Source organism: Chlamydotis macqueenii, chromosome 4 (assembly GCF_036417535.1).
Source record: "Chlamydotis macqueenii isolate bChlMac1 chromosome 4, bChlMac1.mat, whole genome shotgun sequence".
Classification (NCBI taxonomy): Eukaryota; Metazoa; Chordata; class Aves; order Otidiformes; family Otididae; genus Chlamydotis; species Chlamydotis macqueenii.
The window spans coordinates 14,479,602-14,502,089 of NC_141559.1; the positions used below are offsets into that span (position 1 = coordinate 14,479,602).

General features: G+C 41.2%; 1 long non-coding RNA gene across 1 annotated transcript; it reads right to left on the bottom strand.

Moving 5' to 3' along the window:
- Positions 1-1,596: 1,596 nt before the first annotated feature.
- On the bottom strand, positions 1,597-22,269 carry LOC147600848 (uncharacterized). The gene is made up of 3 exons (XR_015258581.1): positions 22,046-22,269; positions 20,863-20,934; positions 1,597-2,171 (listed from the first exon to the last, which is right to left on the bottom strand). It is a non-coding gene; the product is annotated as an uncharacterized LOC147600848 (long non-coding RNA).
- Between the last annotated feature and the right edge of the window lie 219 nt (positions 22,270-22,488).

Below are 22,488 nucleotides of genomic sequence, written 5' to 3' on the forward strand. Positions count from 1 at the left end.
GCTATGTTTGCACAGCATTTCTAAGGAAAAATACTGATTGGAGCATAAATAATTTCAATTTTTACTACTACAGGTCTTTTCACAGAGCTTCTCAGCATAAGACAGTTCAGCAAAAGAGTATTGTAGAAAGAAAAATGAAAAGTTACAAATGTACAATATAAGCCAGAGATCTGATTCAGAGTCCCTAAAAATATGAAATCCAGAAAAATCTGGATTCCTATTATGTTGAAAATGGAACAACTTTATGCTCTACTGATTTTTTAATGCAGCACATCTTGGAGAGAAGATATAAGATGATGCCATACAGAGATGCAAGAAAATATTTTTTGAAGTGGAAGAATCAGATAAATCATGAATCACCAGTGTCAGAGCAAAATCTGTGCATGTTCTCATTGCTATTTTTAGATCACTGACCACCATCCTACCATCCTTGCCCAAGGATTTTAAGCACTGTTTTCAAAGATTTATAAACAAATGAGACAATCAAACATGAGAAATCAGCATAATCACCACAGTACTTTCTCACTTTCTCTTCTGCTCTGAGCTGGAACTTTCCATCCCAGAAAATATTTGCAGATTCAGTTACAAAACAACTGATGGATGGGCGGATATGAAAATCAATAGGAATGTATATAAGTCATCAGGGATAAGCCAACTACCAAAGATACTGAAAATCCCATCTAGTTTTGCTTTCACAGAAAAGATTCAACCATGCCAAAAGCAGATATTGTAGTTAGTACATTTGATGTTGTTTTACAGATAACTTTTTGGGAGATAGATTCTAAATGGTCTGTCTTTATGCATATTCCTGCTACATTTCAAGATTGCATTGCTACACATCTAGCTCTTAATGGTGCTAAATTCAACAAGATTCAAGAAAAGGCATGCTAAGAAGAGCAAATACTTAAACAAAACCTTCGGTTTTGAGATGTGCTGCCATTGTACTGCTATAAGCATTGTGTATCTGAGTCATCTGGACACAGCATAATTTTCTTAAACTTTCTGCAATATTCCAAGACAGAATAAAAACATAAGAAAAATGTTTACAATAGGCAGCAAAACTAGCATTGTCTTTTCCCCTTCACCCTCTAAATTTCTACTTTCTTATCCCAACTCATCAGATGTTTTATAAACACAGGATCAGAATGATGTAGGTTAGAAGGGACCTCTGGAGGTCATTTGATCCACTGCACATAAGCATCACCAACTTCAAAGTCAGATCCAGCTTTAAAACTAGACCAAGTTACGGAGGGTCACGTCCAGTTCAGTGCTGAATATCTCAAGGATGGAGATTGCACAGCCTTCCTACGCAGCCTGATGCAAGGACTGTCCAACTCCATTTTTTTCCTAGAGTCTACCTGGAATTTCCCTTGCTGTAAGTTGTGCCTTCTGTGAGTCCACACACTCTTCTGGCTCCCTTTAACAGTGATTGAGGCAAAAACTGTATACAATACAAGACAATTTTTTTTCCCCTTTAGACAACTGTGGCATTGCTATAGTTCTTGCTGCTTGCATCCAGAATTTCTTTAACAATATATTTTTCAAGTATGTAATCTTAAGGGCTTTAAGTCACCTGAGGCTTTGCTGACACACAGACTTCATGATTGCACACTGGCATCTTTGATCAGCCTACTGCAAGACACACACCTGGTTGGCAGGGAAACAAGTTTTCTTTGCTAATACTGAGGTCTACATCATTTAGTCTGAATGTTTTAGCAAAGAGAAGATTAAGATATCTTAATCAGTCTGAAGTCCCTGGAAATAAGTTCTTGCAAGAAGTTAATGCCTTTCTTAGAGAACAAGGATAAGAGAGATGCTAAGTTATTTTCTGCATAAAGCTCGTATAGCCCAAGGCAGAATATGGAATGGCAGCAAAAGGGAATGGCTTTATTTAAAAGAAAACATTGCCAAAGCAGTATTTCATATAACTGAGATTATAGCTAGAAGTGGGTAAGTATAGATCTTCTCAGATGTTACTGTGGCAAAGAAGCACTTAGATAATTAAGTGAAAGAGTCGAGGAAAACTCAAACAGATGTGGACACACAGTGTGCTACTTCATTGATCTCTGATATTTGCCACTGGGTTTTCACAGCAAAATGAATGACAGCTGAATGAGAGTTGTCCTCTAGCTTCTTTTTTTTTTCTCCACTGAATGTTTGGTTTGCTGTTTCTGTAAGGGAAAAAAAAAGGGGTTTAGGTATTGACAGTTTGACATAACAGTTTACATTAGCCATTGCACCTTGTAAAATAATTAGCCTGGAAGTGAAGAATCAAGTTCAAGGATGTGCTAAATGGAGCATCCATCAATCCAGCAAAGTGAGCAGGGAAAAGATTTTGCAGTTATAGTGGAAGAATCATTGAAACATCCATCTGTCCAGTACATATATGCAATAAAGCAGGCAAATGAAATACTGTGTTTCTACATGTTTTGCTGTGCGATCAGAATGAAAACAAGAGAGCTTACAGGATGTACTGTATAAATCCCACTGCTTGCTGTATGGAGCACCATGCCTTTTGAGGGCTACCAAAGCAATAAAAATAATACCAGGTCTCAACACCATAAGGTAATTTATGTGGAGCTGGAGATACACTCATATGAAAAAAGAAGACTTCAGTGTGGCTTAACAGAACTGAAAATGGTGAAAGATACTAGTAAAACTGATAGAAATAAAGTTTTAACAAGGTAGGGGAGATAACTCCAGGTAGCCTACTCATTGTTTGAGTAATGAACTCAGACAGCTATTTCATTCAAACACCAGCAGTCATACAGAATAAATTACCAAGTAACGAAAACAAATATACAATGAATTCAGTGAGTGCAAGTGATTGTTTATTTTGTCAAGAAGGCAGAAAACACACCTAATAAAAAAGAAATCTGCACACGCAGACCTCTGACTGTAGCTAATACATCCTGGGGCAGCACGGAAAACGCTCAATTTCATAGTTATGAAAGAGTCGGTAAGCTGGTTAGTAGGAGACAAAGGTGGTATTTAAACAAAGAATGGCTTATTGATTTCTGATCCAACCTCTCACCAGTTTTTTCTCAGGCACACTCAGCAAGTAGTCTTTCTTGTAGTGGCTCCTTAACGTAAGGCTCTGCTTTGACAGTAGAAAGGTCCTGTCCCTTCAGGGTCACAGGGGACTGCTCTCCCCTCCACTCTGCGGTGTGGAGCAAAGTACAGTGTGCAAGGACAACTGGCAGGAGATTTTCTTCAACTGCGCTCCCCCGATCTGTACTAATGCAATGCTTGTGCCACCCAGTGTACCTAAACGAGCTCCTGTTGCACAGTACAGCCCCATCTACTGGTGTGAGTATTCCTCAGACAACAGGATGGCTCTGTTGCCTGGGTTTAAGCAAACATTTCTGTTTCTGTAGGAGTGCCAGTATCATTAGAAGACATTCAAGGCAGGAGCACAAGGAGCAGGGCCATGCAGAGACACGATGTTAAGCCTGAAAAACTGCAACTCAGGTTTACATAAATGACAAAAGAGAGGGCTCAGAGCCTCTTCAGAAGAAGCATGACATAAACTTCTGAGCAGCCCTAATCAAAGGCAAAAATCCATCTGTTAGCGCTCTCTGGAAGTCACAGCAGGGATGAATTTAACCCCAGTGGAATGAGAGCATAATCAAATGACATTAAGGGAAAGGGCCTTAATGAAATAATACTTAACAGTAGTTATATTATTTTTATTTTATTACTGTATTTTTGTTAGGTACGACTTACTCTTCATTCAGTGTTATTATGGTAATATTCCCTAAGCTGTGTAAGGTTTTATTAGCACTTTGTCTTATTTGACAGCTTTATTCGTGCACCAACTCAAGAGATTTTATAATTGTACTTTCCATTACTAATATACTCCTAGATGAACACCTAGATGAACAACACAATTGAAGGAAAAGGAACTTAATTTCTTTTTATACTGCAGAAGTGATTCTGCTTCCAGCAAGTATGAAGAAAATCATAGCTCAGGACCTCCTACAGAAACAAGGAAAACTTTTTTAGTGGTCTGCTAAGTCCCATATTTCAGAATAGTCTTGAGAGAAAAGGAACAACTTTTAATGATTTTGATGATGATGCTAAGGTCCACCAGTATTCCCCAGGGAATGATATTCACCTCTTCTGGGGAGCTACCTCAAACCTGTAAGTTTCCCTGTTAACTGAAGGAAAACTATTTGCACCCTCCTCTAAGCCCCACTCTCAGAATAAGGCTCACATATGGCATCTGATGTGGGGAACTGCTATTTTGGTACCATACATTCAAGTTGGCAGATGCTAACTTTACAATAAAAATGCCTATATCTTCAAACTTCCTGTGCTGAAACATTCATCAGAGGATATGTGAGTACCATTTTTAGCAGCACCCCACAAGCAAGGAGCCAGGTAGGTGAACAAACCAAGGTACCGCTGGAGGAAGACAGCTGACAAGTTAAAGTTTCCAGCCTGGCTTTTTTTCCCCAGGTGCAATGACACTGACGCCTATGTGTGGACACAGAGGTGGAAGGGGAAGACAGGTCATGGCTTTAGCTTTGGCTATGCTGGCTCTTCTACCATATTCCCTGAGCAGAAGTACAGCTAGGCCCTATGCTGAGAAACCCCAGAGGCAGTGGGAACACTCCCTCTCTTCTCCAGAGAGAGAACAAACTCTCTTTCAGGTACTCGGAGACTGTGCACAGAGTCTCGGAGACTCATTTATCCCACAATGCGCTCTAAGCGCTCGAGCCCTGACTGTCAAAGCCTCAGATTATGTCTTCCATCATTCTTTAGGATTGTCATCTGTTCTTCGAGAATCAATCATTCCAGTCTTGCCTAAAAGATTCTCTCCTTTATCATATGGAGATATTTTACCTTTCTACAAGAAATTAATCACTCCCTTTGTACAGTTTACTTTTTGACTGAGGAAAAACAGCGGGAACCTCTTTACCTCCTCTCTTGTCTTTCCTGGTCATGCACTCTGGCCTAACAGGCTGGCATTTAGAGGTCTCCTGGTGATGACCCTGCAAACAAGCCTCCTGGAAAATCCTTCCTGTGGCCACCCCCAGCAGATTAAACCCTTTGGAGTCTTCTCCAGTTAATTCCTGTGTTGTCTCCCCTGTGGCTTCTAAGCCACACTTTTTGCTCCTGATTTTTAACGACACTTCAATGATGGGCTTATTTTACTCAGGGAAGTCAGACAGCTCCCAGCTAGAACTGGATTTCACACACCAAAATTTTTCAAGCCACACCTTTAAAAGGAAAATAACTTTTATTTTCTTTACATAATCTTTCCCTGTAATTATTAGCAACAAAGAGCAGTTACAGAAATACAGACTAGCTGAATAAGCAGGTTGTTACAAGCTTCTCCTGGGAGAAAAAAAAAAGACATCAGTATGTCTTTCAGTGATGGATATTTGTCTTTTAAATGTCACTGGGACTTCCAAGCCTTTATTCTCCATGTGGCTCTTTCTGAGTGCAGCAAGAGCTGTCCGTGCCCTTAGGAATGGGAGCTGGGGGCAGTGGGAGCTACCCACAGTGGGTCTGTCAGGTCAGGGTCTGGCAGCCAGGGTCTGTCCCACTGCCCTAGCCAGGAGCAGGACAGTTGTGGGGAGCTCGAAACCAGCCCAGCTTGGGTGTTGCTGGGGCAGGGGTTGTCCTTTCCATAAAACAGCCCATCTTTCTCAGTCAGCCAGTGCTCCTGTGGAGGCTGACAGCAGAGACAGACAAGGTGACCAACGTAAACAAACAGGCAGACAGTGGAGACAGACAGCCCTGAGCTCCCTGCAACCATGCTCAGCACACCCGGGTTTCCCATGCCAGCTCACCGTTTCATTATTTTGTCTGTGGGCAGCCTGTGAGGGAAAAGAAAGAGAGAAAGACAAACCTCTCTTTCCATTTCTTTCCAGAAATGAGGTGTGAAAAAATCCTCTTCTCAATCCTCCACTTCAAACTCAAACTGGGATGGGAAAAGGCTCAGCCTGACAAATGAAATGTCATCAGTACTACAGATGAGCACATTCATCAGCAGAGGCGTGTTTCTGCCAGCTGCTTGTACAGCAGACTTTGGGGAAAGCAAGGGGAACGGAAGAGATAGATGTGAAAAAAAAAAGTGTTTTTTCCATGGCTTTGAAGTGGCAGCAACATGCAGACATCTGACCGCAGGAGTGGCCACACCACTGACCAGCTTGAAGACTGGCATTGTGACATCTCCTTTCCCAACTTTAAAACACGGGACCAGCTTACTGGTGCTGTTTTGGACAATGCTATTTTCCTACCTACAGATGTGCAACAGAAAATCATGGCTATCCTGACCTGCTCCGCTACTCCTTAGCCACACTGGAGAGGGACAGTGCATAAGCACCAGTTCTCGCTGCAGCCAGCTGTGTTGCATCGGAATGGGAGAAGGGTAACAAACTGAAAAAGCTCACAGCTGCATGGCTATCAGCAGAAGAAAGTATGCCATTAAGCAACAAGTTCATACTCTATACTGGCAAATGTTTAAATTTATTCCTGCTCAGATAGACAAGTACCTGCATTAAGTAAAAAGCTCAGAGAATACATTAAACACTGGAAATAACACGCTCATATTATTTACAACATGTGCAGATGTGGCCTTATGATTTTAAGATGGCAGTGGCTTTTCTGCTAAAAACTTTGACTGTTACAATTTCTAATTCCCACACTACATCTGAGTTAAATTACCACGAGTCTCAAAACCTCATAAAATTAATTGGAGCAATTCACAGCATCAAAAATGTATTTTACATATCTAGACAAATCTGATTATCACCATGCCCTTCAGAAATACATTATATATTCCCAGCATGTCAGATTTTACATAGCATTACCATTAAATATGGTCTAACTTCAGCTGACAGATCAGACAACAATGATTAGTACTCTAATCAATAATCATTAGTACTCTAGTAATTTATTTCAGTTTTAAGAAATTAATTATTTTAATGACAAGCAAGATAAGGTATTTTGACAATGGCATTAGATGGTTACGAATAATAAAAAAAATCCTCATTTTATGTTAAATTTGTTTCTAAAAAGTATTTTCAGTATCATAAATAAGTGAGGTAAAATAAAAACCAAATAAAAGGAAAAGTTTTCATTGCATGGAGTCTGCTGAATTGGTAGCAGAGTATTTTGAGATTAAATGGAATTCCTACTTAGCGAAAAGCAATTAGGGGCACAAAATTCATAGTAAAGGTGCAGTCCCAGAATCTGCAGAATTACACATTTGTCACATTAATGAAGAAGCCTGTAAACATTAAAGGAAAACGTGGATCTAATTCTGCTTCCTGAAGATGGTATGAATTTTGCCTCCGATTGCTGTGAAGACAGATGTTACTAAATATACCCAGATAGAAGCTCAGGTTATCACTTGCTGTTTCCCTGTTCCCTGTTTTGCACCTAAAGCTAGATTCTTTCTATCTTCCTCAAAATATAAAGATGGTTTCATAGTTATTGGTTTGGGGCCTGTTGAGAAAGCAAGTCACCACTATTACTCCAGATCCAGAAGTGGGACTGTGGAGCTCACTTAAGAAACATGTTAATTTAATCCAGCTGACAGTGGTAAAGGCACAGCAGCAGCTCAGAGTAGGGCAGGTTGTAACGGGCAGTTTGAGACCTGGATCGCACTCAGTCAGCCCAGACTAGGATCCAGTTGTGTTAGTTACTGAAAGCTCCTGCCGGTAGGACTGTCTTATTATCTAGATAAATATGATGCACAAAGTTATTCCAGAAGCATCATATTACATAATTCTCAGTTTCACATGAAAAACTAAGGTACAGAGGGCTTAAATATTATCCTAGTCGTTACACAAAATGAGAACTGATCGTGCATTTCCCGTGGGCAGTGAGCTCCTGCACCACGTCACCTAGCATGTAGAGATGACAATGTAAACCAACAGCTGGGATATGAACACTTCACCCATGCAACCTCTTAGGTGCAAGGCAAAGTGCTCCGCAATTAGCAATTCTTCCAAATGTTCTGCGATATTACACTCACCTACCACTCACCTGTGTGGGTCAAGGCCATTGAGAGGATATTTTGTTGGCTGCACTAATCAATGCTTTGCAAGAATAGGAGTAAGGCTGCTCTTCTTTTGAATCCCTTCTTTCTGTAAATCTTTCCCATCCCAGTTAAAGTAATCAACATTCTTACAATGCTTTTTCATATGAAACTGTCACTATTCCTTAAATGTGTCACTATCTACCAATTACCATTTTCTACCACTCACAACACTTCTTTCTTTTTCATTAGCACTTCAAAATATTCTCACGTTCTACAATATCTCATTAAACTGGCATCCTGATTATTTCTATTGTGCTAGGAAGTGTGTCACTGGCACTATAATGGTTATCTTTTTCCTATTTTAACTATCCAAATGAAGCAAAAATCAGTTCCATTTCATTCTTTTCAGATGAATTCCAACTCCTTTTATTTAAACATCCCTACTTATACTTATTTCCAATGCTACACTATTCCACTGTCATGAAACATCTTTTCATGGCATGTCTGCTGCAATCTTACTGTCAGGATGTAAGCCTGCACACTAAGGCAAAACTACAAACGAGATTTTGGTAATCTCCATCCCATTCTAAAGCTCTTTTTAGCACTTCAGTGGCAAATAGTTCCTGTGTGGGTGGGGTTCCTTACTTACATGTTGCCAGGTGCACCTATGCTCACGCAGACAGCATGGGCAACAAACAGGAGGAGCTGGAAGCCATTGTGCAGCAGGAAAACTGTGATACAGTTAACGTGACAGAAACATAGTGGGACGACTTGCGCAACTGGAGTGCTGCAATGGATGGCTATACATTTTTCAGAAGGGATGGGCAAGGAAGGAGAGGCGGTGGGCTAGCCCTGTATGCTAGGGAGTGTTTTGACTGTCTAGAGCTTGATGATGGTGATGATAGGGTTGAGTGTTTATGGGTAAGAATCGGGGGAAAGGCCAACGAGGCAGATACCATGGTGGGAGTCTGTTATAGACCACCCAATCAAGATGAAGGGCAGATGAAATAGTCTATAAGCAGCTGGGAGAAGTCTCATGATTGCTAGCCTTTTTTTTTCTTGTGGAAATATAATACAGAAGAGAGGAAGCAGTCTAGGAACTTCCTGGGGTGTGTGGAGGATAACTTCCTGGCACAGCTGGTGAGTGAGCCAACTAGGGAAGGTGCTCCGCTGGACCTGTTGTTTGTGAACAGAGAAGGACTTGTGGGTGATGTGATGGTTGGAGGCCATCTTGGGCATAGCGACCACGAAATGATAGTTTTCAATTCTTGGAGATGTAAAGAGAAGGGTCAGCAGAACTGTTACCTGGGACTTCTGGACGGCAGATTTCAACCTGCCTGTTTGGCAGAGTCCCCTGGGAGGTAGTTCTGAAGGGCAAAGGAGTCCAGGAAGGCTGGATATTCTTCAAGAAGGAAATCTTAAAGGCACAGGAGCAGGCTGTCCTCAGGTGCTGAAAGACCAGCCTGGCTGGAACTCATGAAAAAAATGAGAGTTTATGACCTTTGGAAGAAGAGGTAGGTCACTCAGGAGGACTACAAGGATGTTGGGAGGTTATGCAGGGAGAAAATTAGAAGGGGCAAAGCCCAACAAGAACTTGATCTGGCTACTGCCATAAAAAAGAATAAAACATGATTCTATGAATACATTAGCAACAAAGAAGGGCTAAGGAGAATCTCCGTCCTTTATTGGATGTGAGGGGAAACATAGTGACAAAGGATGAGGAAAAGGCTGAGGTACTTAATGCCTTCTTTGCCTCAGTCTTTAATAGTAAGACAGTTGTTCTCTGGGTACCCAGCCCCTTAACCTGGAAGACAGGGATGGGGAGCAGAATGAAGACCCCTAATCCAAGGTTAGCAACCTGCTGCACCACTTAGACACACACAAGTCTATGGAGCCAGACGGGATCCACCCAAGGGAACTGAGGGAGCTGGCGGAAGTGCTCACCAAGACACTTTCAATAATTTATCAGCAGTCCTGGCTCACTGGGGAGGTCTCAGTTGACTGGAGGTTAGCAAATGTGATGTCAATCTACAAGAAGGACTGGAAGGAGGATTCAGGGAACTACAGGCCTGTCAGTCTGACCTCGATGCTGAGGAAGGTTATGGAGCAGATCATCTTGAGTGCCATCACATGGCACGCACAGGACAAGCAGATGATCAGGCCCAGTCAGCATGGGTTTATGAAAGGCAGGTCCTGCTTGACTAAACTGATCTCCTTCTGTGACAAGGTGACCTGCTTAGTGAATGCCAGAAAGTCTGGGGATGCCGTCTACCTGGATTTTAGTAAAGCCTTTGACACCTTTTCCCCCAGCATTCTCCTGAAGAAACTGGCTGCTTACGGCTTGGATGAGTGTACTCTTTGCTGGAAAAAAAAACCAGACTGGCTGGATGGGTGGGCCTAGAGAGTTGTGGTGGTTGGAGTTAAATCCAGTTGTCAGCTGCCACACATGGTGATTCCCAGGGCTCAGTATTGTGGTCAGTTCTGTTTAATATCTCTATCAACAATCTGGACCAGCGGATCGAGCACACTCCCGGTAAGTTTGCAAACGACACCAAGTTGAGCAGGAGTGTTGATCTGCTTCATGGTTGGAAGGCTCTGCAGAGGGATCTGGACAGGCTGGATCAATGGGCTGAGGCCAACTGTATGATGTTCAACAAGGCTGAGTGCCAGGTCCTGCACCTGGGTCACAACAACCCCATGCAACGCTACAGGCTTGGGGAAGAGTGGCTGGAAAGCTGTCTGGAGGAAAAGGACCTGGAGGTGTGTCCTGGTTCTGGCTAGAACAGAGTTAACTTTCACCTGAGCTGGGAGGGGAACTGGAGCTGGTGGCCCCTATGGCTGGGGGACACAGCTGGGATAGTTTATTAATTAGCAAACAGCTGGGATAAGTTTACCCAAATTAGCCAAAGCTATTCCACACCTTGTGACATCATGCTTAGTATATAAGTGAGGAGGGTGCTAAAGAGAGCCTCTTGCTACTTGGGAGGAAACTGGGCATCAAGATTTGTTGTGAGCTATTGTACTGTAATTGTTTTCCATCACTGTTTTGTTTTCTTCTGTTATTATCTTCAATTTTTTTGCAACTCAACCATGAGTTTTGCTTTATTTTCTTTACCAATTTTCCTCCCTGTCCCACTGGAGGGAGGAAGGATTGAGTGAGAGACTGTGTAGCTTGGTCTTGAGTGGGACTAAACTACAACAGGGTGCTGATTGACAGCTGGCTGAATATGAACCAGCAATGTGGCCAAGAAGCCCAACAGCAGCCTGGCTTTAATCAAAACCAGTGTGGCCAGCAGGAATAGGGAAGTATTCATTCCCCTGTGTTCAGTACTGGTGAGGCCGCACCTTGAATACTGCATTCAGTTTTGGGCCCCTTGCTACAAGAAAGACAGTGAGGTGCTGGAGTGTGTCCAAAGAAAGGCAATGAAGCTGCTGCAGGGTCTAGAGCACAAATCTTATGAGAAGTAGCTGAGGGAACTAGGTTTTTTTAGCCTGAAGAAAAGGAAGCTCAGAGGAGACCTTGTTGCTCTCTACAACTGCCTAAAAGGAGGTTGTAGTGAAGTGGGTGTTGGTCTCTTCTTGCAGGTAATAGGCGATAGGATGGGAGGAAATGGCCCCAAGTTGCACCAGGGAAGGTTCAAATGGGATATTAGGAAAAATGTCTTCATCAAAAGGAGGATTGGAACAGGCTGCCCAGGGAAGTGGTTGAGTCACGATCCTTGGAGGTATTTAAAAGATGTGTAGATGTAGTGCTTAGGGTGATGGTTTAGTGGTGAACTTGGCAGTGCTAGGTTAGCGGTTGGACTTGATGATCTTAAAGGCATTTTTCCAACCCAAAGGATTCTATGGTTCTTCATAATGTTCACTCACTTTTTCCCTGCCGTGCAAAGTTGGTGCATTATTCTTTTTGCATGGCTGGAAATCTTCACTGTGAAGCAAGCCATGCCCTAGTACATGCTGTAAAAGCACAAATGGAAAGAGTAGTCCAGTTCTTGAGCACTGCAATGTAAATATGAGCCAAGAGAAAAGATATAACAAATAGAGCATGGAGGTAATAACAAGACAGTCAAGAGCAGTAAAACAAGAAACAATTACAGGAAGCAAAATGGAGCTCTTCTGGAGGTATCACATCAAGAGGTAGTTTCACAGAGAGTCAAGAAAAGAGAATGAGGTGGTTTTGCAGATATTTATGAGGGTATGTGAGATGGAGCCTCATCAGGAAAAATGTTAAGGTGTTTACAGAGGAAGATTATCAAAAGTGCCTAAGTCATTTTAGAATGTGCACCCGATTGGCTTTCAGTAAGGCTGATACTCATAAAGCACTTGGAAAGTGCAGGGTGTCATTTCTTGTCCTCCTGATTCACTTCAAAAATACAGATCAATTACAGTATAAGCAAAATCAAATTGCTTTACCAGATAATGTCAAGCAGAATTCTCTGAGAGTCCCGGGTGCTATAAAATAATTTTGTAGCCTTTGGTGAATCATGCAGACTGTCTACAGCTATGTCTATTTCACAAGCAAGTTGTGGGCCACAATTAATCTTTTGCAAGGGTTCTATGAGACAGTAGAAAAGATAAACTTTAAATAAGCAAGCATTAAAGGCCTTTTACCTTCAAAAGCATTGGTATTTGTGGAGTACTGGTAGAAAGCAGGACTCATAAGTACCCCACAGAGCGCATCCAGGCAGGGATGTCTGGTTCGGCAGCACTGCTTGAATACAGGTACGTCAGCTGCCTTAACCATCCCCTTGTCATGGTGGGTAGCAGGACAAGAGGATGTTAACTGGTCACAGTTCAGTTCTGAAGATTCCTGCCTAATACTGATAGGAAACAAGAATTTGAGTGCTCTGTGGAATCAGACATTGCCCTCAGTGGCAGAGTTGTTTTAGCAATCCCTTACAACATGCCTTGATCTACTCTGAGAACATACTCCTCCAGCACTAGCAGCAATCTCAGGAAGCAAGCATGAGCTACCAAGCTGTTACTCTTACAGTGACAATAAGCAGTGTAAGAAACAACATAAGACAAAAATCCTTATGTCAGAACTGAAGTTCTGACTGGTGAGTGGCCAGACTGGAAGGTGACTGCCCTAAGGGGATGACAAGGGTAGCAAGTACCTTTGACCTCTCCGTAGGGGACTGACGTAAGCCAGACCTTTGTTGAAATATTGAAATGGCAATTCTTTTAATCAGAAAGAACACTCCATGTATTTGTTATGTGTCTGATTTACATTAAGTTAAATGAGCATTAATAAACCGAAAGCAATTTGTAGCCACTTAAATAAAAATTAATTTTCCTCTTTGTTATCCAGATTTTCCTACAGTAGTTTATGACACTATGAACCTTCTGTGATTCTCTCATTGCCTTTACATCATTCTAGGAAAACGGAGATACTCAAACAAATATAACAACTACAGGAAAAAAAGTATCCGTCCTCTTTTTATTTGGATAAGTTCTGTATCAAGCTGGCCGTATACACCATGTAATTTTTAAAAGACTGGCCTGGATCTGCCCCATTTTTTCAAAGGTTTTGTTCCACCAGTAATGAGTTTTCATTTTTTTTTTTTGTATTGTAGACAACAGATAGTAGAAAAATGTCTTCAATAAAGAAAAATAATTATTTTTCTAGATGTATTTATGCTTTGCATGAAATGAACTTTTACTTTAAATAGCTCCTCTCCTAGAAGAGTGAGATCTTTGAAAACAGGGCAGAAAGGTCCATAGTACACCCTCACACATGATTCAACATAAATAAGCTCTCCATGCTTAGTATATTTGTCTAATCATATGTTACTTATAACATTGAACATTTGCTTCTATGCTGCACTGTTCAAAGCGTTTTCTTTCCAACCAATTTCGGTACATACAGAGCATCAGAAAAAGACTGTACTTCCCTCTGATCAAAAGACATTTGATACTGAAACTGGAACTGATTGAGACTGTGCCAAACTGTTCAGAGAACCAATTATTTTACACATTAACCTAAGCTCCCCTCAGCAGCAACTGTAAGCGAAGAACATGTCAGATCCTGGTTTAAGATGAAGACAAAATACCACCAGTATTGAATTATCTCAGGCTCCATCTGTGCTGAAATTTAAAATGGAATCCAAATAAAAATTCAATTTCACATTTCAGAGTACACATCTGACCCTGTGTTGCTTTTCTATACTCTACAATTCTTTTTTTTTTTTTTATGGATCTAAAGTAAGCTGGAGGTACAGACAATTTTTTTAGTGATCTAAATTTTTACTAAAGAATTCTATTCAAACCTAAAAATTGTTACAATTTCTTTTGCTGTTATGCATTTGAATTAGTGCATGCAACACCGCACAGTGTCAAAATATGGACAGGCTGGCTTATTTTGGAAGATTATCACAGATTCCAAACCAAAATAATCTGAATTAGATATATTATTTTGTTGCTAAGAGTCCTTCTGGGGATTCGAATATAGAGCAGAATTCAAAAAGAAAAAAAAAAAAAACCACAATCTAATAGGCAAATGAAATAGCAGCTGTGCAAACCCTCCCAAAAAAATCACTAAACTGCATTGAGGCTTCTGGCAGAAGACAGAAACTAATTGTACGTTCTGATTACCAATGTGACTACGCTGTGTCTTAGGGCTAAATTACTCCTTGTGGTCTGCTCACTTAAGTATGAAATCTTCCAGGATGTCTGTGCAAGGCCAACATAATGCACTGCTTATGCTGTCCCTGATTTTGGAGGACCTGTGCTAGTGGGTCTGCATCTGACTTCTGTTTCATTAAACATGCTTGCATGTTTGCATAAAATACTCCTTATTTTCTGCCCTTCGTTATTGTTTAGAGTTACTGTCTTGCTCATTCCACAGTACTTCACTGCTGTGTGAACTTACTCAGTGCACACAACGTGTATGATCTCTATAGTGCTTCGGGATTCCTTCAGCTGGAAGTCAGACACCTTTGCTTAGCGTTGCAAGGAAACAAGGTGTATGTGGTCACGCCTTGTCTCTGCCCTCCTCTAGCTCATCACAAGCATTAGAAGAAAAGGGCTGATTTCACTTGTATTTGACAGGAGATAGAGATTTCAGGGATGTAATGCTTTTATATTGCAGGTGGGCTCTGGAAGCCAATTTGACCTGATCAAATAGACTTTGGGCAACCAAGGACCTATCTACCCCACAACAAAGCATAGTGCAGAGATACTTAAACTAGTGGAAACTGAGCTCCAGCATCAGAAGCAGCAGCCCAGCTGTACCCCTATGAATGAAAAGATTGCATTGGTTATTATTTGAGGCAGGGTGCAGACATACCTGCTCAGGCTGGCACTGAGCTGGGTAGGTCTACCATGCAATGTAGGTTAGATGCAGTCAGAGTGATGACTGAGGATGAAAGGGACCTCTGCCAGATATTTTTGACATAGACTGTTTACCGAATAATTCAGAGTATTGTGAGCATAACCAAAGAAATATTGAGTTGGGACTTATCAGCACTGACACTCTTTTAAAAATGAAACATGAATAAATTAAACAATGCCTTGCTTCACAGCTGTAAGCAAGCAGCTTCCAGGAAAGAGCCAAGAGTCAGAAGGGAGCTAATAGTGAAACTGTAGACATCTGAAGTTTGCCTTAAGGTCCAAGCAGCATATTTTTAAACAGAGACCAAAAAAAAAAAGGTTTGTAAGAGAAATTTGTGACTGAGTTACAACTAATGAACACATCTTGGATTTTTGATGGCTTAAGTGGAGAAAGAAAAATCATCTTTATGACCTGGGACAAAATTTTCAGACCCTGGGAAAACGACTGCTTAATCTCTGGCAAAATGATTAGAACAAAGTAAGTCATACAGTCCACAAAATGTATGGAGCCTGACCAGTGGTAATGACAGCACTATGGAAGTAAGAAAAAATTTACAATCTATGTATGCTGTAAAAAACCCAAACAACAACCCTCAAAAAAAACTAAGAGAAGAAAAGCACCAAGACCTCAGAGTTTTAAAATGGCGCATAGACATATGCTGTAACAAACGCAAGGCAAAGCAAGACACAAACCAAAACGCAAGACACAGTGGATTACTTCGCTTAGGAGTCTGCACATGTCAGTAAAGCAGAAAAGTCCCAGGCAATGCTGACCAATTGAGCATTACAGTAGGCCCACTGAAAGCAATGAGACTTCTTTTGTGCCACATTATTAGGCATATACTGAAACATTTTGTTTTGTTAGCTCAGGGCAAAGGCTTTCATACAAGCCAGAATGCCAGGTTAGTGAAAAAAGTGTTATAAATGTAAGGTACCAATTAGAAAAGGTACACAGAAATGCTTGATTCCTCACAGGACGTATACATCTTTTGATACTGGCAAATCCTCTGGCTCTGATAAGGTGAATCACATTTTTAAAGGTACACACCAATCAAGCCATGGTCGTATCTCTCAGGGATAATCTTTTTGTTCTGTGAAACTTAACTTGCTACTTTTTTTTTCTAGATTCCCCATGTATTTCTGGATTCATTTTTAATGATAATGTGCATTTGGTCCTCATTTATTCCTTCAAATGTCATCCATAAAATATATAAGCAGAAGATCTGAGGGCATGAACATTTTTGATATTTGATCTTGGACAAATTAGATTCTTTTATGGTATTCTTTACAATACACATGGATAATATATGAAGAAGGAGACAGCAGAAACCTGTAAGTTTGAAAGGTGATTAGCACTTCTTATATGAAGAAACGGCAATAAAAATAGGAGATTTATGACACAATTTACTCCTTCATTAAGCAGCAGACATTGTGTCAGCCAATGGCTGTAAGTATTTCAGTATAGGTTCTGCCTAGTGTCTCATTAAAAACTGATAAAAGAAACAGCAGTCTCACTTAAGCTAAACCTGCTACTTTTCCAAATGAAGTATAGTGTCATATTTTTACAAATTAGAATATATCTCTATTTGGATGCATGTGCAACTACTGAACATTTCACTAACATTTTAGAAATATCACATAGTGAAAAACCTGTTAAGTCAGTTGTGCATAATACGCAGTGAAGTACAATGCTTAATATTTTCTTCACCTACTGAATCTTTTCTTTCTAGAGAAAGGTGTGATATTTGACACATCTTTTGGGACAGATTCAATGAAGTATGCATTGTTCTCTGCCACAGCCTCACAGCTGACTTCCACAGTCCATATTCTGTCTAATTTCTGAGTCACAGATGACCTTGCAGGCAATCTACTTTTATTACTTTCTGTCAGATACCTGGTCTGATGTATAACTCTATTTCTATAAACAGGCTATTTCCTCAGCAGGTATCTGAATTTTATCAAATGTATCATTTATCAAAGGAAGCTCTTCATATAGGCACAGCTTTTCTTGTTTTAAGAGCAGTCTGTACTTGAAAGAGACAATCACCATTACAAATTTTTTTTCCTGAAAATAGTATGTATCATTGCATATAAATTCCTACATAATGCCACATTTTCATATGAACACACTCGAGTTGCATTTGTATTGCAAATATATGCATGCAAAATAGGCATTTGCACAAGCAAAATAGATAAAAAATTGCACAAAGTCAAGGGGGATTGGCATAACTTAGTCTGATTCTCCATATTTAAACATCTAGCCTTACACATCCTAAACATAATGCAGTTTATGTTGACTTTAAAATCTGGGACACTTACTGTGAACATTTTGTGCAGTGCAAGAGAAGGAAGAGATATGGAGCCCCCAAAAGTTCACTTTTTAGACTGTCAGGGCTTTGAAAAGTTATGTACATTGTACTGGTGAAACATAAGCTGTTGGCATATGCATTGCTTCTAGGTAGTTGCCGTGAATGTCGAGGTATCTTAAACCTTCCTGAACTCTGTGGGACTTCACCTGATGTAATTCTAAATTTCACAAAGACATAAGTGAAGAACCATCAAGGAGAGTCGAATGCTCAGCTCAGTTTCCAGTTGTCCAAATATCAATCTAACCACCTTTGTTTCACTATGGCTAGTACATTCACTTTCTTCAGGGTGTGCAATGGGATAGACATCAGTGAAAATAGTATATTTGGTATCAAGCAATTTGGTTTATTCATGTAATGGAGATTTGAGAGAAATAAATTATACAAACATCTGTCAGTTATCCTTCTGAGTAAAAGAACAAAATAGAAAATACAGTCATCACAGTGGACCAGCTGAACCCCTTACTGAGACAGAGTATTTAGTAAAGAAGGCAGATGTATCTAGCAAAGAAGCCTGAGTCTAAACACAGTATTTCAGCCAAACTAAATCTGAGCCATACTGAACGACAGAGACGCTGCTTATTCCTGGAAATTTCCAGTGGCAGATATGGTCTATCAGTTTATCCTGTGCAGATATGCCTGCCTTTTAAGACATTAACTTTCTGGCCCGGCAGTCCACACTGTATGTCTTTTAATCTCAACAGAGGCCTCAGTCTCCTTAAACTTTTTAATGTCTCAACCTAATACCCAGGCAGATTATTGCCACATGAATGCTGAGGAGCTACCTATCTCTCCCACCAGTGCTGGACTGCCACCTTTAATCCGAGTTATTAATACTCAGTTACTTGGCTGATGCTACGGATGCCCCTTGTTTTCAAGGAAATTACTACACAGGTCTTCTGAATACCAAATGCAATCTCTGCAACATCTTTCTGCTACAACAGAGGAAAACTAATACAGAAGTAGTAATAAAGTCACATTCAGTCAAATGTTCCTCCTTGACACGGCAAATGTATGTATTATATATGCAAAACTGAATCATGACAGATTGTATCCACAGGAGAAAAAACAGCTCTTTCAAATCAAAGGAGACAAAACACCTCTTTCAAATCAAAGCTTCTCTCTTCAAAAATAAATAATTGCATTGTGATAACAGGTTTCAGTAAGACACTGGGGCCACATGCTGTGCTATCTTGATTTTTGGATAAATAAACTTGTGCCCTGTTGTTTTTTGGATGAGTAAACCTTTGGGACATGTGGCTGCACAACTAGAACACGATGACTCAACATTCAGATTTTTTTAATCAACAATTTCGAAAATTAAAATACTTAATTAATACTTGGTAAGCATTATCTAATTGAACCTTACAGTGCTCTCAGGTACCCAGCTACTACTATTTATACTCGACAGATACCGACCCTGCAGTTAAACAAGCTGCTTGCAGCCACCAATGGAGTTGATACCAGAGCCATGATTAGCGCTCAGAAGCTCCTGACTCATGGTGCAGTTTTATGTTACTGTGAAACTGATCTAACAGCAAGCTGTGACTGAAAAGGGAGGCCTGCTCACCATCTCACCCTGGGCTCCTGTTACACTAGACATGCACTAGATTTAGCAGTCATGCAACCACACAGGCAAGCCACGTGACGCTCGGTGTGAGGCACCCTGAATCTACTGCAGACATACGGGGATCCTACGTCTCAGGGAGTCTGAATTCACTGTACGTGCAATGTGGCTACCTCTAGAGGTACATCAGCAGGAAGTCCAGCATGTTAGACTTGTTCATGTGGGTGGCATAAGGAATGGCCAGATGTTGCATCTAGAGCCTCACCAGCCCTTAGGATGGTCCTGCAGGATGGTCCCCTTACCTAGAAAATGTTCTGCTAGAAAGCAGTCATCTGGTGCTTAGGATATAAAATCTCTGTAAGCTGATAGGATATCTTTAATCCAGGGTTCACAGTAAAATGTTTCTTTTCTGCCTCACTGTCTTTAAGATTTTAGAGTCATTAAGGAGATGCCGCCATGGCTAACCTTCTGCTGCTATTTGTGCTCTTTCACAGTAAGAGTAATTATTGTTCAGATTCACCAAAAGCCTTTGTTTTTAATGAAACATGACTGGTTTTTTTTTCCATACTTTTTCAGAGACAGTATTTTAAGATCTATTTTATTTACTGAAGAATTCACTCATTTTTCGTTTTGTCACAACTTAGTAATGTATTTTTATATAGGAGTTAGATTGCACCGAAAACAGAGGAACAGTCTTGTTCAAATTTAAGCTCATAAGTATACATTGCTAATTGCGTATCTAACACTAAGGTTGTAATTAGGATCATGCGCACAGCTCAGGTTATTCTTAGCTCTGAGGTCATAAGCATGCTCAGTGACTCAACCAACCATCATAACTCTAGTTCTATCACTTGAAATAAGTTCATTAAATAAGGAGTCTGCATACTTGGTTATCTGGATGCAAATAAGAATACTATTTCCAAGCTCCTGTGCTAGAGGTACCTTACCCTCCCTCCAACTATACAGCTCCAACTACTAGTTTTAGTTTTTCTCAGGGCTGTAAACTTTCAGACCTTTCTGTGACTTTTTTGGAGAACTTGCCTCATCTACGCAGCGCTTGCTGTGACCAGGCTGCTAGGTAGAATGCTCCCAGACTGCCCAAGCAGCGGGCACTGCCTCCCCTCCCATCCACAATGCCATGTAAACAAACAACAAAGCACTGAAAACTGAGACCTTTGATCTCCCAGCTTCCAGGGGCCCCTGATCCTGCTAATCTGCAGTAGCTCATGCTTTCTGCATTTCCCATGTATTCATGTGCCTGCAAGCCATGTGTATGTCTCCAGCTTTTCAGATGACCACTCCAGCTCTTTCACACTTGCTTCTCTGCTATTCAGGGCAACTGCTCCTCTCGTCATCCCTCTGTTTTTCCTACTCCATCGTATGCCCCGTGAGCCTGCCATACCATCTGCCTTTCTCCATTTCTCCTCTGTTCTCTTTCTCATACACCCTGACATATCTGAGCACCTTTGCATCTTCTAACACCTCCAAACTTTCTTTCTCCTTCCATTCTACACATGATTCTTTCTCCAGATAACGTCTCACTTTACCCCTTTCCATACAGATGCCTCTGGCATCTTGATTTCAGTCCTTCCCCTTACTTTCAGAGTTCTGGTTGGGCTCCTGAGTGGACTCCTCTTCCCTTCTGCCTTCAGAAGATACTATGAACAGTGCTAAAAAAAAAAATAAATTAAAAGAGAGTTTGTACTAGTGAACTTAGGAAAATTAAAACACTCCTGGTACAGACCACAAAAGGAAAAAAAGGCTGCATAATCTCGCACCTTCTTCAAGGTTAATTTGTTTATGGATATCAACAACAAAGCCCTTTTGGAAAAAAAAAAGTTAATTTAGGTATCCAATACAGTACACTTCACAAAGATAATTTAGATAATTAATATATCTGGCAACAGTCTCTGACCTGTGTAAAGTTCTCAGAAAAAAAGCCCTTGATCAACACAATTTATATGGGAATGTAATGATTCAGCTATTGCAGTTTTTTTTGTGTGTGTGCACAGCGATTTCTAGAACTAGACTTTACCTCTGTGAGGAGCAAACAGAAATCTCGAGCATGAAGGAGCAAAGTTAAAGTTATCTATTTTATGAACAGTGGACCAGTTTTCAAGTTAATTCTGAACTTCTTGGTTTCATGTTGTTTTTTGACAGCTTTAGTATCTGACAGCTGTCCCTGTAGGGTTTGTGGGTCTTTTTTGTTACCCTTAAATTAACAGAATTTGTTGGCAACCTGAACTCCAGCTCCCATTCTGCAGCTGTTACACATCGAATATTACCAGGGATTACTTTGGCTCATTTTCCATACTTTCCTGATGCTTCATTACAGGTATTAGTCAACCACACAGCATGAAGGTGTTTGTATTGAGAAACAGAGAACCAAGGAGAGGGCTTTGCCAGCACACCCAGCTTAAGTGACCAGTGAGCTGGCCTGAAGGATTGTATTCAACTAAGGAAGTGGAGTTTGGTTTTGCTTACTGCTGCTGATGGTTTTAATTCCATTTTGTGTCCTTTCTTGATACCTAGTTCTCAAAAGATAATATTCAGTCCTTGGAAATTTAAAAAATCTTTGTTTTCTCATGCTGGAAATGCATTCTGGTATGAAAATGCACAACACGCTAACAGAATTTGAGCACTGGAAACTGGAGCTAAACTGGGTCAAAATGAAGGATAAACAGGCTTAAGTAAGGATGGGAATACTCTCACAGCAACTGCTACTCTGTTGAGCAGTAAAGGCTTCTCTGAGGAAGCGCTGCTGGTGACAGGTACACTTACAGGCCACAACGAGTGATAACCAAACCGGTAACTCCAGTCCCAGGGGGCGGCACCGGCCTGTGCACGCAGACCAAAGGCGGGAGAGGCCCGGCCACCGCCGCACCACACCGGGGTGCCCCCGCCCTGCAGACTGAGCGGCCAGGGGGCTGGCAGAACCTGCGCTGGGAGGACAAGTAAAGGCTGAAGGCCTCACGCCGGCTTTAAATTGAGCGCCTCCTCCGAGCCCCTCAGGCTGACCGGGCCATTGCAACCCCCTCCTGCCCATCACCGCCAAAACCCCGCCCACCTCTCCCGCCCTTGCTCCCCATTGGCCAGCGCTGCAGCGAGGACACGGGGTGTTCCGCCGCCGGCTGGCGCATGCGCGGTGCCTGCCCGGTCAGGCGTCTCGGCTTCCTGTTTGCGCCGCTGCGCTTCCGGGTCGGCGAGGGGAGCGTTCGGCGGTG